The sequence below is a fragment of the Protopterus annectens genome, chromosome 1.part1 (assembly GCF_019279795.1).
Source record: "Protopterus annectens isolate FY-2018-M chromosome 1.part1, PAN1.0, whole genome shotgun sequence".
Classification (NCBI taxonomy): Eukaryota; Metazoa; Chordata; order Ceratodontiformes; family Protopteridae; genus Protopterus; species Protopterus annectens.
This window is the reverse complement of record NC_056726.1, coordinates 1870700689-1870715344: the sequence shown is the minus strand read 5'-3', so window position 1 is coordinate 1870715344 and position 14656 is coordinate 1870700689.

The following is a 14656-nucleotide window of genomic DNA, read 5'->3' as shown; positions in this document are numbered from 1 at the left end:
ATGAAGGTACTAATCATATATTTTTTTCTCTCACCCCAACATGTATCACATCATGCACCAACAAGCAGCAACGGTAATACAAAAGAACTTAAAAAAGTATTAGATTCAGTTGTATTTGAACCCAGTGCCATCTGGCCCCAAAAAGGAACATATCATTGCATTATCACCTGCTGCCACAGAGTCAGTTAAGTAGCAGGGGTATTCCACAGACTCAGTACTAGCTATCAGACTTTAGCAATGCTGAATGCTGCAGAAGCAAAGGATCCCTTCACTTTTTGCATTGCATGTTTGAGTGGAGGTGTGCATTTCACACCGGTGGTGAGGAGCGGCAAAAGCTGAGGTTACCTCTGTGCAGTGCTGCTTAACCTAGCTGAGCTATGTAAATATACAGCAACATATCTTGTATAAAAAATTCACATCATTGCATTATCACTCAATAATGAAAAGTATTTTAAAGTAATAGATGCACCTGTATTCAAACCCAGTACAATTGGCACAAAAAATGAATGTATTAGTGCATTGACACATGCTGCCAGAGTCAGTTAAATAGAAGGTGTGTTTCCTAGACTCATTAGTAATTGTCAAACATGAGCAATTCTGACTCTGGAATGGTTACATGCCATTCCCTTATTTATTAATCATTCTTAAGTTCTCCCTTTCACCTGTCGCTCATCACTGGGCAAATAAGCTAAGCACAGCATTCCCCCATTTCCCATGATTGTGTGAAGGAGGTTGGATGTTAATGAAACAGAACCTGTGAATTGTGTGCTGATTACATGCATTTCCAACCCTGACAGACCAACATGTTACACTTTGTAAGTCTAATCTGACATGCACCCCTGAAGTAAGCATTAACAGTTGCCATCCAATAAATGCAAACACTGAGACAGTGCCTGCATAATGTTTACATTCCCTACACAGTTCCAGTTTTTTGGTATTCAGCAATTCTAATGAGTTCAGACCTCATTTGCATCTTAACCATGCTGGCAGCCCTGAATCTACACAGTTGGCAAACGTGCATTTAGGGAAACTGAAGGGGAGCTAAATATTGAACATAAAACGAAGGATATTACTTTGAGGTAAATGTGCACAGTGGAATAATGCATTTTACATGGATATGTGATTTTCTGGCAAAACTTTGCCTACCCATTAAAGATTGAAATCAGAAAATAATGACAGACATTTGAGTTTCAGATTTCATACCCTTCGGAAAATTAATGCTAACACAAAGCCTGTTATTCTATCAACTTTCTAAGTTTATAAGAGCAATATTTAAAAAGTGTCCCTTTTCTTGGCCCTTTTCACCATTATTTATGGCTTTGTCTGATTTCTTTCCCTAAGAAGTTGACAGGTATGGTCTGCAATGTGTACTGTCCATTTGAGGGTGGGGGAGCAAAGCTGTATTTCTGTCCTGGCACAAAGAAAACAAGATTTATGTTGCTTTTGATACTCTCCTTTTGTTGTACCCAGCCTTCTGTCACATATTAGGGTCAGTACTGTACAAATGTCACACATTTAAACATTTTTTTCTATCTGTGTAGACTCCTTTCTGTGACTGTATTTGAAATTATTTCCAAATTGACTGGGAACACCAGCACAGAATCTACATGGTTGCTTTATAGATTGTTGAAGAGTTCCACCATGTTAGACAGGTTAATTATTGTGTAATTCAGCTAATTAGCATGGCACAGTAGCTTGTTCACCGCTACATGGAACTTACTGAATCTAAAACTTTCTACAGCCATGTGTTCATCGCAACATGCATATGGTAAAAAATGACAATGTAGGCTTTATTGACCCCCCGTAGATTTTAATGCAATAAAGATGTAAATATAAATGCAGTATTAAGAGAAAATAAAAGAGTAGCAACAATCTACAATGCAATAAAAGGAAAATATACCATTTTTATGTAATTCTTCCCTAATTTTATAGCTATAGCACAAATTCCTAATGTGCAAAGTATGGTCTATTAACCTACTAGATAAACACAAACAATTGGAAGCCTTGAAATGAAATATAGGTTATCAAAAGACTTGGATGAGAGATAAAGACAATTTTAAATAGGTGTTTATTTGGATATACAGAGTGATGAAACACAGAGACTGTTGTATACCATAGACACAGTAACTGGTAAATGATCTGTAATACAGTTATTCAAATATGATACATATTTGTATAAAGGAAATGTATACTGCATATCATAGCAAGATATGTCCTACAAATTAATGCATCATGTTTCTGTCTCCAAGTAAACTTTGCCTCACATCATTGTTGCCAAATACTTTTAGTAAATATATTCTTGTACTTCTGGCATTTTGTAATTCACATCTTTCTGAGCAAATTTAAGAAATTTTCCTTGAATGTTTTACAACAGGGACAACTTCCTTTAGTCAAATATCAATATGTTCCTTCTTTTTTTTTTTTCCTCAAATATTTTTTTTATTTTCAACTAAATAACATTTACATAATATTTTTAAATATCATTTTAAACAACTATATACAATATTTACAATAGCCTGGCTTTAAATGATATACACTGTATATTATTAAATATAGAATTAACAGATCAGTTATCAGAGATACAATATTGATTATTGCAGAGTGTCCAACAAAGATATAACTTTCTTCCAAGGATTATTTACCAGTGGCCTCCGATAGATTTGTAGTTCTTTGATTTTTATTTCCATCAATGTAGTTGTCTTCAGTAAAGTGTAGAATTCTTCCAAGGTCGGGGGTGTATTTGAATTCCACCTTCTGGTTACGCATTTCCTAGATATAGCAAGTATTGTCCATAACAAATACATATTTGTCTTATTCAGGTAGGGACCTTTATTTATATTTAGTATAATCAATACTTTAGTTAAGGTAAAGTATTCCTTAAATAAAGCTTGTAAAAAATTATTGATTCCATTCCAATATGATTTAATTTTATTACATTCATAAAAAATATGAATCCAGTCTGCTTTTATTTGAATTTTCACACCTCCAGCAAAAAAACATTTGTAGTAGTACTGATCTTTTTAATTCTATCTGGTGTTAAAAATGTTCTATGTAAGTATCGCCGGTTAAATATTTTCTAGTACTGTATGTTAGAGGTGTAATTAACTGATAGTAAGATGTTAGTTTTAATTTCTTCTGTTAACTGCAATGACTGACCTTTTGTTAAGAACTGCCAGTATGATGGTTTGGGAATTGTTTTATATGTTATTAACTCTTTATATAGATTTGAAATGGAATTTTTCTTTTCACAACTATTATATATAAATTCATAAAGAAAACTTATTAGATTTGGAATATCTTTAAATGAGGAATTATTAATTAATCTGCATAAATCTTGAGTGTACATTAGAATGCTTTGTAAGATTAACCAGTCCTGTGTTGGAATACTGTAAGCAGTTTTCATCATATGTACATCTAAAACATTTAATTTGTTTACACATTGAAACCAGCATAAGAATCCATTTTGTTCCCAGGAGGTTATTGTTTTCCTATATATTTTGTGAGGAAAGTTCTTAGTGATGGTAAATGGGGTTAAAAGGTCAAACCAAAGTTTTAGATCTATGTTTGCATTGATAAGATTCCTAAAGGAATTGAAGTAATGATTAGTCAGTGTTGTTTTAGAAGGTTGTGTTATATTAAATTGTATACGTATGCATAGTATGTACCAGGGTTTGTTTGATTTATCTCCTATTAAAAATAGTTTTAACAGATTAAATTAATTTGTTAATATAGCCGTTGTTAATTCTTTCCAGCTGGCAAAATAATTTGGGTTTTTCCAGTCCATTGTAGTTTTAGGCACTTAAGCTTTTATATATGTTTCTATTTCTGGGAAGTTCAATCCCCCTTGTTTCCAGGGTATAATGTGATGAGTTACAGCTACTCTATTCTTTTTTGGGATACCAAAAAATCTTATTAAACATGAGTTTATTTCTTTAATAATGCATCTTTCAGGAATTAACTGTATTGCTAATGCTAGATATAGTATTTTTGGCAATAAGACAATTTTTATTAATTGCAATCTGTCTTCAAAAGTTAATATAATTTTGTTCCACTTTTCTATATATATTTTTATTGTTTCAATAATGTTTTTATAATTTATTAATATTGTTTCATTTATATTTTTGCATAACACTATTCCTAAATAATTTAGCATAAGTTCTTGTTTTCCTATGATGGATTTATCTGTAACTTGTAGTTCTTTTTTCTTATTTAAAAATAGAATTTTTGATTTTGATCTATTAAAGTGTAGACCTGAAATCTTATAAAATTTCTCCATTACTTCTTCTAGCTCTCCTAATGACTCTCTGGAATTTGATAGGGTTAATAAAATATCATCAGCAAAAAGCATTATTTTAGCTATGTACTGGTGATAGACTTCTATTCCTTTTATTCTTGGATTATTGCATATTATTTCTGCAAATATTTCTATAGCCAAAGCAAATAAAATAGGAGAAAGGGGGCATCCTTGTTTAGTACCTTTCATTATAGGGATAGCTTCTGAGGTGAAAGGACCTAATTTAATGTAGGCTAAGTTATTAATATATATGTTTTTTTAATAATAAGATGAAGGGAGGATGAAATTAAAATAATGCTAAAGTTTTAAATAGATATTCCCAGTTGAGGGAATCAAAGGCTTTTTCTATGTCTAATCTGATTACAAGTGTTTCTCTATCTTCTTTATTCACATAATCTATAAGAGTAAGTATCCTTTCAATATTATCATGTGTGTGCCTGTTATATAAAAATCCAGTTTGATCATCATTAATTGTCTTTGAAAGTGGGATTTTCATTCTGTTAGCTAGGATTAACATGAATATTTTGTAATCATTATTCAGTAATGATATAAGTCTGTATGAGGTGCAGAGGTCTGGTGGTTTATTATCTTTTAGAATTGGTGTTATGAGAGAATATTTCCATGAGGGTTGTATTTTTGCTTCTGACTGGACTTCTAGTAAATTTTATGAAAAAGGGAGATTACTGTTGAAGGGAAGAGTTTGTAAATTTCTGTAATTATACCATCTATCCCTGGAGCTTTGTTAGATTTACTTTCTTTTATCTTGTCAACAATTTCTTGTAGGATATACGTTTTTGTAGGTCTACTTTTAAGTTTTCGGGATTTTTTTTTATATTGATATGGTTTGTATTTAAGTTTATTTGGTTGGTATCTAAATCTTCTTTTTTGAAGTGTTCCATATAATGGAACCAAAATGCTTCAAGGATGTCTCCTATATCTGATACTTTTTTCCCTTTCTTTTCATGATATATACTACTAATGTTATTTGCTTTAGATTGTATGTTAATTCGTGTAGATATGTTATGTAGATATCTGGGAGAGGTGGCTAATGAGTTTATTTTTAATTTTTCCAAGGTTAGACAAATTTTGTGTGTAAGAATTTCATTATATTTTTTATTTAATTCCTCTATTTCTTTGTTGACTTCTGGACAGTTCTGATTTTTTTTTTAGATTTTGCTGTCAAGAGTCTGGTTTGCAAGTCTAATTATTCAGATTCCCACTCTCTGACTTTCTTTTTGTACCAGCTAAGGATCTTACCAAATAAATACGCTTTTAATGAGTCTCAAACCATGACTCTACTGATTTCTGTTGTATTATTAATTTCAAGAAATAATTGTAGTTCTGACAACATCCAGGGTCTGAATTCTTTAATTTTCATTACATATGATGGAATTCTAGTTGAGAGGATTAAAGGTTTAAACTCTGTTTCGAGCTTCATTATCAGAAAATCATGATCTGAGAAGGGGCATGGAACTATTGAGAAGTTGAGGATTTTTGTTTGTAAATCTTGAACTATGAATAATTTGTCTATTCTGGTTTGTGTTCCAAATATATTGCCCTTATGTGAAAATAATAAGGATTTATCATCTTTTACTTTAAAAGTGTCTATTAAATGAAATGAATAAATCCATCATTTTAAGGATTTTGAAATAGTTGCTATACGAAATGACTTCTTGGTGGTTTCAGAAGCTTCTAAGGTACAATTAAAGTCTTCTCCCAGTATAAGATTTCCTTTAAAATTGTTGGAAATAAAATCTAGGTGTTTTGTAACCATTTCTGCTCCATTTCCTGGGAACCAGTATAGATTAGCTATGGTCCATATTCTGTTATTTAATTTAATTATAACAAATGCTAGTATTCCTTCTTTGTCTTCATATTTATAAATAACTTTTGGAGTGATTATGTTTTTCTTCCAGAGAATTGATACTCCTTTTGTCTTTGTTCCATAGGAGGATTGAGCTAAGACTGTATAGTCCTTAGGGTTCCAAATAAAGCTATCATCAGTCTTAAAATGCATTTCCTGGAGAAATACTACTTGTGACTTACTTAGATTTAAATATTTTAGTAGGTTTGATATTTTATTTGCATTATTTAAGCCATTAGTATTTAATGATAAGAATGTTAAATCCATTTCATGTTATTGTTGGAAGAAACTTTTTGCTTCTTCTTTTTTTATTTTGATTATAGTAGTTATACCATATTCTCTGATAACATTGAATGTTATTTTATGTGTGTAAACTTGGGAGTGTAATTTAATGTTCTTTATTCTTTAAATACAAGTAGGGTAAAATTCTGGTCAGGCTTTAAAAAAGTACTTCTATAAAACATTAATTCTAAAGTATCAGATACAAGTAAATATGAATTTCCCATTAAACATGGAATGAAAGTCATTCCTAATCCAACAGATAAATATAGATCTATTGAATTATCACTCATACCTTTAACCAACAATATCAACTGATCTCCATATGTTAAATTATTATATGGAGAATTTTCTTAAAAGAGATATGAAATTCTATATTATTCTATTATTGTTCTATAGTATTTTATATATCAGGATGGAATGTTAGTAGTGTAAACAATTGTTAAGTTGACTTAGAAAATATCCAGTATTTAGTTACCCTTAAGAGATCCCAAATATGTCAGATATGTCATTTTGGATACATTAAATGCAACAGAGGAGCATACACTAAATACGCCAACAACAAATAGATTATTACTAAAATAATTTGACTAAAAGGACTCTACAGGAACAATGAGTGATTACCGATGAAATATGAATTTACTGTAGGTGTACTGTCTTCCTTTACTTCACCAACTTCAACTTACACTTATGAAAAGACATGGCTTATAAGTGGTATCCTGACTCTGAGTAGAGGCGCCCTACATTCTAGTGTGCAGTGCTTTTACATATTTATAGATTTACAATGCAGAGTCTAAGCATGAAGTATGATCACCCTGACAATTCCCATCCTACATAGGGCACCTCCTGCTTCCAGAATGGGTAATCACATCAGGTCTAGAATGAGTGTGAAGGCACCTATATGGTAATCAAGACTTACCTTAGGTAAGTATTAATCAAATAGTATTTAGAGCATCTTAGAGAGTTCTTGGGGCAGTTAGAATACTCTTAAGCCTCTCCTCCCTTGACCAAAAACAGAGATTCCCCTTCCCTTCCTTTTCCTTATTTTAAATCAAAACTGATAAAAAAAATTCAGCAAACATAGGTAAACAGAAATGACATTCAGTAGTGCATCTTGTACATGACTCGCAATCCATTAAACAACTCAGTGACTAACATGACTTTAGTAAACATTATAAAGACAAATTAGAAATAATTCCCTAGCTCTTTATATTTTCTGATAAAGCAAAATGTTAACAATAAGTTATTTTAAATAAAAGTATAAAGCATTTCAATTTTTTCCTTGCATGTATACATTTCAACTTATATTGTAGTGTCAATAGCTGTCTTTGAAATATGTATAATACTTCACTTCTTCAAATCATTCCTTTTTCAATTCAGGTTTTGTTTTGTCAAAATGGCAACAACATTTCAAGGACACAATTAATATTTAGACTGATGTTTCAAAAAAATAACTTGTCAGTTGCCAATTGAGTTAGTTTAGAATGGATGGTTAGTGCAAATATAGCATGTTGCAAAAATAATATGTATTTTTTGTGTGCTCTAGAGCCTGTCATATGCAAGTGACATATATAATGTAGCATATATAGAACAGATAGCTTATGGATTCAGGTTGTTAAAGTAAGTTATGCTTATCAATCAGGCAGTTTCATTTAAATTTACAAGTTATTTGGGGACATTTCAGTTGAGTTTCCAGGAATGTGTAGTCCAATGTGAGTAATTGAGTCCACTTTTCCTCATAAACATATGTCACAATTCATTAAACTAAGCAAAGTCTAACATCTGTCTAATAATCACTATAAATACAAAGAATAGTAATTTCCTAGCTCTTCAAACTTTCTGATATCGCAAAATATTGACAGTAAGCTATTTTAACTGGAAGACTAAAACATTTCAATACTTCCTTGTGAATATATATTTTTACTTTTACTGTAGTGTCAAGAACTGTTTTTGAAATCTATGCATTACTTCACTTCTTTCAAGTCATTCATTTTACAGTTCAGATTATATTTCGTCAAAATCTCAATAGCAATTAATTTCAAGGGCACATTTAAAATTTAAACTGATATTTTAAATGATATTTTAAATGAATAGCTATCAGTTACCAAGTGAGTTTGTACAGAGTGTGAGGTAACTGCAAAGCTAACATGTTGCAAAAAGTAATATGTATATTTTCATATACTCTAGAGACTGACAATTTCAAGTAACATATAAAATGAAACTTTTACAGTGCAGACACTTGTAAAATCAGTTAAAATGAGTAATACGTTTTAATCAAGCAGCTACATTTAAGTGCACATGTAGTTTGGGAACATTTCAGTTGTGTTTCCAGGAATATGTAATCCTATGAGGATAAATCATAAAATATGTACAAATAGTCCTATTATGTATTTATTTTACCTTGCTTAGGTTGTTTTTCATTTTAATAAATAAACATTACTTTTTCTTATTATTGTTATCTGTGAGGCTAAATGCACTTTGCAGATTCACAGTGCCCTTAGAAACGTTAGCAATTGTTTACTGTTGCTATGGCAACACAAATAGAATATGAAGAAAGCTTCACTTCTCTTAACCAACAGTACATTTTTTCCTCCTTTTTTTATGTTCTTGTTAATACTAAAAGGAAATAATTCAAAGGACATATATACATGAATGAACATTTCAGAGTTAATCATGAACATGTCATCAATCCCAATAAACATAACAGTGACTATCATTAATCTAATAAATATTGTAATAACAATTAAGTTCACCATTCCAATTAGTTTACCTTAAAACTAGATTATTTTAGACTATTATGTATCTATGTATAGATAGTGAGTTATTAAATATATACAGACTATATTAGTATAGTAAATAGGAGAAAATTTAGAAAGGGAGACAAGATGCAGTTAAAATAAATAATGAGAAAAGAAAGAAGAGAGAAAAAGAAAAGAGAAAATTAAGAGAAAATGCATATATACTATGTATGCTGATTTACAGTATAAATATTTTGTGTGCTATATAACCCTCTTTTTGTGAAAGAAAAGTACCCTGTTTTACATACCTGAGGTAATGTGAAAACTCTCATGTGTCATCTATTTTCAAAAAATATAGATAAAGATCCCAGTAGTTAGTTACCTTTGTTTTAAAATTCCAAGCAGTAAAATTGGTACTTTAAAGTAATGTTAAAACAATTCATATCATAGTAGATGCTTTAAGAGATTTGGCTGTATCAGTCTTTTACTTCTTCTTTTTGACATCTGTCCAGACATTTGTTTCTTCTGTTCTCTTGAGAGAAGGTGACATCCAATCCATATCTTCTGGTAAAGTAATCACATTATTCATTTTAATAAATGAAGAGGCTCCTTCTAAGTCAATAATAGTCCTCATCTCGTTGGCATACAGTATTCTTATCTTAGCTGGATATGCAAGTTGTGCTTTGATGTTATTTTGTTTCAGAAACTCATTGGCCACACTTTTTTCATTTGGTCCATTATTCTAGATGGATAGTCGTTATCAAATCTTATATTTTAGAGGTGCCTTCCTCTAAACAGATCTTAAAATCAGTTCCTTGTCCAAGTATGAAAGAAATTTGATAATTATTGACCTAGGAGGAGAGTTTGAGTTAGTGGCAGGTTTCAAAAGAGCTCTGTGTGCCCTTTCAATGCTAAAGGAAAGTCCTTCTTTTAAATTTAAAAAGTCAGGGATCCAGCTTGATAAAAAAGAAATTATATCCTCACCTTCTGTGTTTTCAGGTAATCCAAAAATCATGATGTTATTTCTACTCTCCTTATTTTCCACGTCATCTACTTTATTAACCAACCAAGTGTTTTGTTTAAGAAGCAGTTCTTTCTGTGTTTCCACTTCCTTAAGTCTGCTTTCTAAGTCATTTAGAGAAACCTCTATTCCTGTTATCCTTGTCTGTTGTTGTAGCATTTCCTTGAGGGTGCCTGTTTTTGACTGCTTGTTTTAAGGTTTTCTAGGTTCTCTTTAAAATCATTAATCTTCAAAGACAACTCCTGCAGGGTAGATGCCATCTTTCTTTAAGGCAGCATCCTGATAAGAATTCTTTGAGTTGCTCATTTTAACAAGTGAATACATCTCCAAGCTTTTTGACAGGAAATTATTTGTAAAACTCCACCAAAGTTTCTAATTATGTAAATTAGTCCTTTATCTATAAGATTTTATACTTTGAAGAAAAAAAAGAATATTTTTTCCTGTCTTGTTTAACTAGTTATATGGAGCTCTAAAATTCTTCTGCTTTCAGTTAACCATTCAGGCTCTGCCCCACCATGTTCCTTCTTGATCATGATGAGGTTTAATGCTGTCATGGCAGTATACTAAGAAGAACTAAATGCACTGAAAGGTATCTTTTTTTAAACTTGACTTGTTTTGAAGGCATATTTCTGAACTTAAAGAATAATTAGCCTGAATGTACTTTGTTGGCATATGTTCCTAGTTTATTGGCAAGCTTACAATCAAGGTGATCACTAAAAAGTGCAGTCAAATCACTCAGCAACAGTGAGAGACTAGCAGACTAACTCTTCTTTACATATTTCAGGTAAAGCTTTGCATTTGCATAGCCTGTCATTCAGAATGGGTCTGGAATTTGGCAGCAGAGTACACTGTTTGGTAGGACCAGCCTGTTCCAGGAAAAAGGGCATAAACTGTCTAAGGTGTATGATGCACTGTCTGGTGTTGTCGATGTTGCACTATAGTTTAGGTTTTAAGAACAAATGTTTGGCTTACAACTGGATTTATTCAAAGAGTACTGGGCTATTCATAGCACAGGATGCTAAGCAGATATCACTCCTTACAACTTGCACACCACAACACAGAGGGAATAGTACGTTTGCTCAATTAGAACAGTTCATAGTACTAAAACTGAAACTATTGAGACTTCTCAAGCCGGATGAAATGCTTAGTGAGGTACATGCCAAAGGCATCATTATATTCAATCACAGGACTAGTAAAATAGGAATAAAATAGAATTGTAAGTTTCTTGGATCTTAAGGATATGCCATGAACGATAGCCATTGCAGTGTAGAAGGATTATTAAGCATGACATAGATGCAATGGTTAAAGCAAAGTTTATCAATATAGGTAGCCAAATCACTGAGTCCTGTGTCACAGTTGTCCATACAATGCTGTCTATATAATATGAAACAGAGATGCTAGGTTTACCAAAGGAAGCTATGCTGAAATTCTGAGGGGTGAGGGTAAGTCCATGGCTAGCCCATCAAACATTTGATTAATCCAGCCCCAGCTGAGGAATTTTATCATGATAACAGTTGATAGCTGTGTGCTGCTCCCAGTCATCAGCAAGCCTACTTAAACATAATCTGCTGGTAACAGCTTTTGTATATACCAAAGAGGATGGTACCCAGAAGAGTACAATGTGAGACATTATTGGCAACATTTTTTCTGCGTAGAGAAAATACCTATGACTTTAACAGGAAGGGTTCCCTCAGACAGCCAGTTACCTATTCAACAACTTATGGGTTAATGCTGAGTAAGGAGAGTTTCTCAATAATCCTGGAAATTTGGGATACTGTCAAAAAACTTGGTAAAGTCCAGGCTTCTTGTAACCCTTTTCCAGAAGTCATTCAAGTTGAGAAGGAATGACATGCCTTTTATAAAGTATGATTAATGTGCATACTTGGATATGAGGACACCTATATTAATATAACACATTCTATAGCATTGCAAATAATATTATTTTGACTAATAAGTCTGCAATTCCCAAGATAAGAAGAGGAACCACCTCTGTGGAAGGGCAACACTTTTCCACACCTCAGGGATGTAACCAATGATGTGACTCAAGTTGAAAAGTAGATGGAGGGATCATTCTTTGCAGGACCTACTGATGGATGCTGTCAGGGCCAATGGAACTTGTATTTATAATTCTGGAGAGTGCCAAAAAGACTTGGTCCAGAATAAATTTGGGAGGGGAAGTGTGAAAGTGTGTGAGATTAAGTCAGAATATGATTTTCACACAAAAATATTATGAGTGCCCTTGGCATCAGAGAAGGAGATATCATCAGTGATATATTTGGTATAGATTTCTTGGTTATTTCTAAGTGTCCTAATATAAATGAAAAGGCCTTGTGGTTGTCTTTTGAAATAGATACAACCCTGTGTCCACAGTCAGCCTTGTATTTCTTAATGTTAAGTTTGAAAGACTTGCTAGTGTTCACTCCTTTTTGTATTGATGAAATATATACATTTTATAGACGGTTGGGAACCAATATTTTTTCTTATAGAGTTGGTTGGTGTCAAAGAGCCACAATATGGGTTTATGTTTAACTGATGAGTTAACACAGGTGGTTCAACCTTGGCTTAATAAGACAAAGGAAAAGTCCACTCCAAGTTGTTATAAGTGTACATTAGACACACTCCACACAAATACCTTGCTATTACACTATACATACGTATATATATATATATATATATATATATATATATATATATATATATATATATATCAGAAGCTTATTTACTCTGTTTTGGTTTTTAATTAGAATTAAGACTTATGGCATCTTACTGAAGCATCTAACCATAGGTTAGTTGCACTGAGAATCAAATTTGTTTAGTTATTTTGAACATGTATAGGGTAGGATAATGGTACAACAGATAATGTTACATCACAGACATTGTTTCCCAGCAAGGATGCGCTGCATGCAGCCTGCATGCCCCCTTGGCATTCACATGTCCTCCAAATGGGTTTCCAGTTTCCTTGCATATCTGAAGAACAAAGTGAAGGCTAAATTTGTGATCACCCACAATAGTCATAGGCACTGTATCTCTGTATATGTGTACCCCTGTGTGAGTGTGTGTGTGTGTGTGTGTGTGTGTGTGTGTGTGTGTGTGTGTGTGTGTGTGTGTGTGTGCATGCGTGTGTGTGTGTGTGTGTGTGTGTGTATGTGTGTGTGTGTGTGTGTGTGTGTGTGTGTGTGTGTGTGTGTGTGTGTGTCTGTGAATGTGGAACTCCTGAAGCTATCCTGTACTGCAGACTTCAGTTGTCAGTATGGTAGCATGTTCCAATGGTATGGCACCTTGAAGGCAAAGGTACCACACCAGAGGTTTCATGTTGTACCACTGAAACTGCCAATATCCCCAGAATGGTCAAGAAGTCCCTAAGGTATAGTGCTGAAAATCAATAAATAAGCTTGTGTAAGCATCTTACACTATTTCTATGACTACATGGAATCTTAGCTAATTATGTAGCAAAATGTAGTGCTTAGTGATGTTAAAATAAAATAAATGATACATTGCATCCAGACCTAGGCAGAGTGAACTTGTTGGCATTACAAGATTATTGCATGTTGGTTGATTATAGATACAAAAATGTACATCAGTCTAGCAACGTAGAACACCAGAAACATCACAGAAAACTTAACATGATTTGTCTAACACAAATATGGCTTCAAAGAATTGCAACATTTCAAAAAAGACAACAAATTATGACTATTATACAACTCAGAATTCACCTTTATGAGCAGACCATCCCAGTTATTATTAAATCCATTATTTCTATTAGTGAGGCTGTGATTACTAATTCAGAATTGATTATACAAGTGAAGAGGTAAAGGAGTAGTAGATAAACCAGGCTGTGCTTGCAAATGGTCTGTTGTGATTAGAGTACTACACCGGTAAACACACTAACTAACTAACTAAATAAATAATTCAGCTGATTCAGGATATTATATGCATAGTAATAAGGTGGAACATGCAAAAACAATAAGTAAAGGATGAAAGGTGAGAGGCTGAAAACAATATATTTGCAACAGGAGGGAAGGGAAGTATAGAGATATGGTAGTTAGAACCATTCCAATATATATCTGGAGATATCAAGGGACAGAATGATAAGCAGGTAAATGGCTATGCATGAGAAAAGGCAGAATGGAAATGATAAGGAGTGATGCACAGAATGCATACCTGTTTATATAACTATAGTCACAGTTTAAGGTTTTGAAGGAAGCATGGAAGTTTATTTGTAACTGAATGGTGTAGAAGTGATGAGGGCATGATCTTGCCTTAAGCCATATTAGAGTTCTGATGAAGCATTGTGATGTATGCAACAAGCATTCACTTGGCAGTAACTGAGTTTTTCACATACCTTTGTCAAGGGGTTGTGAATAATAATAAGAAATGATAACTGTCAATGGTATAACAGGTAGTATACTAACCTTTGGTGTAGAACGCTGTGGGTTCTATTCACATGCTGGCAGTGCAGT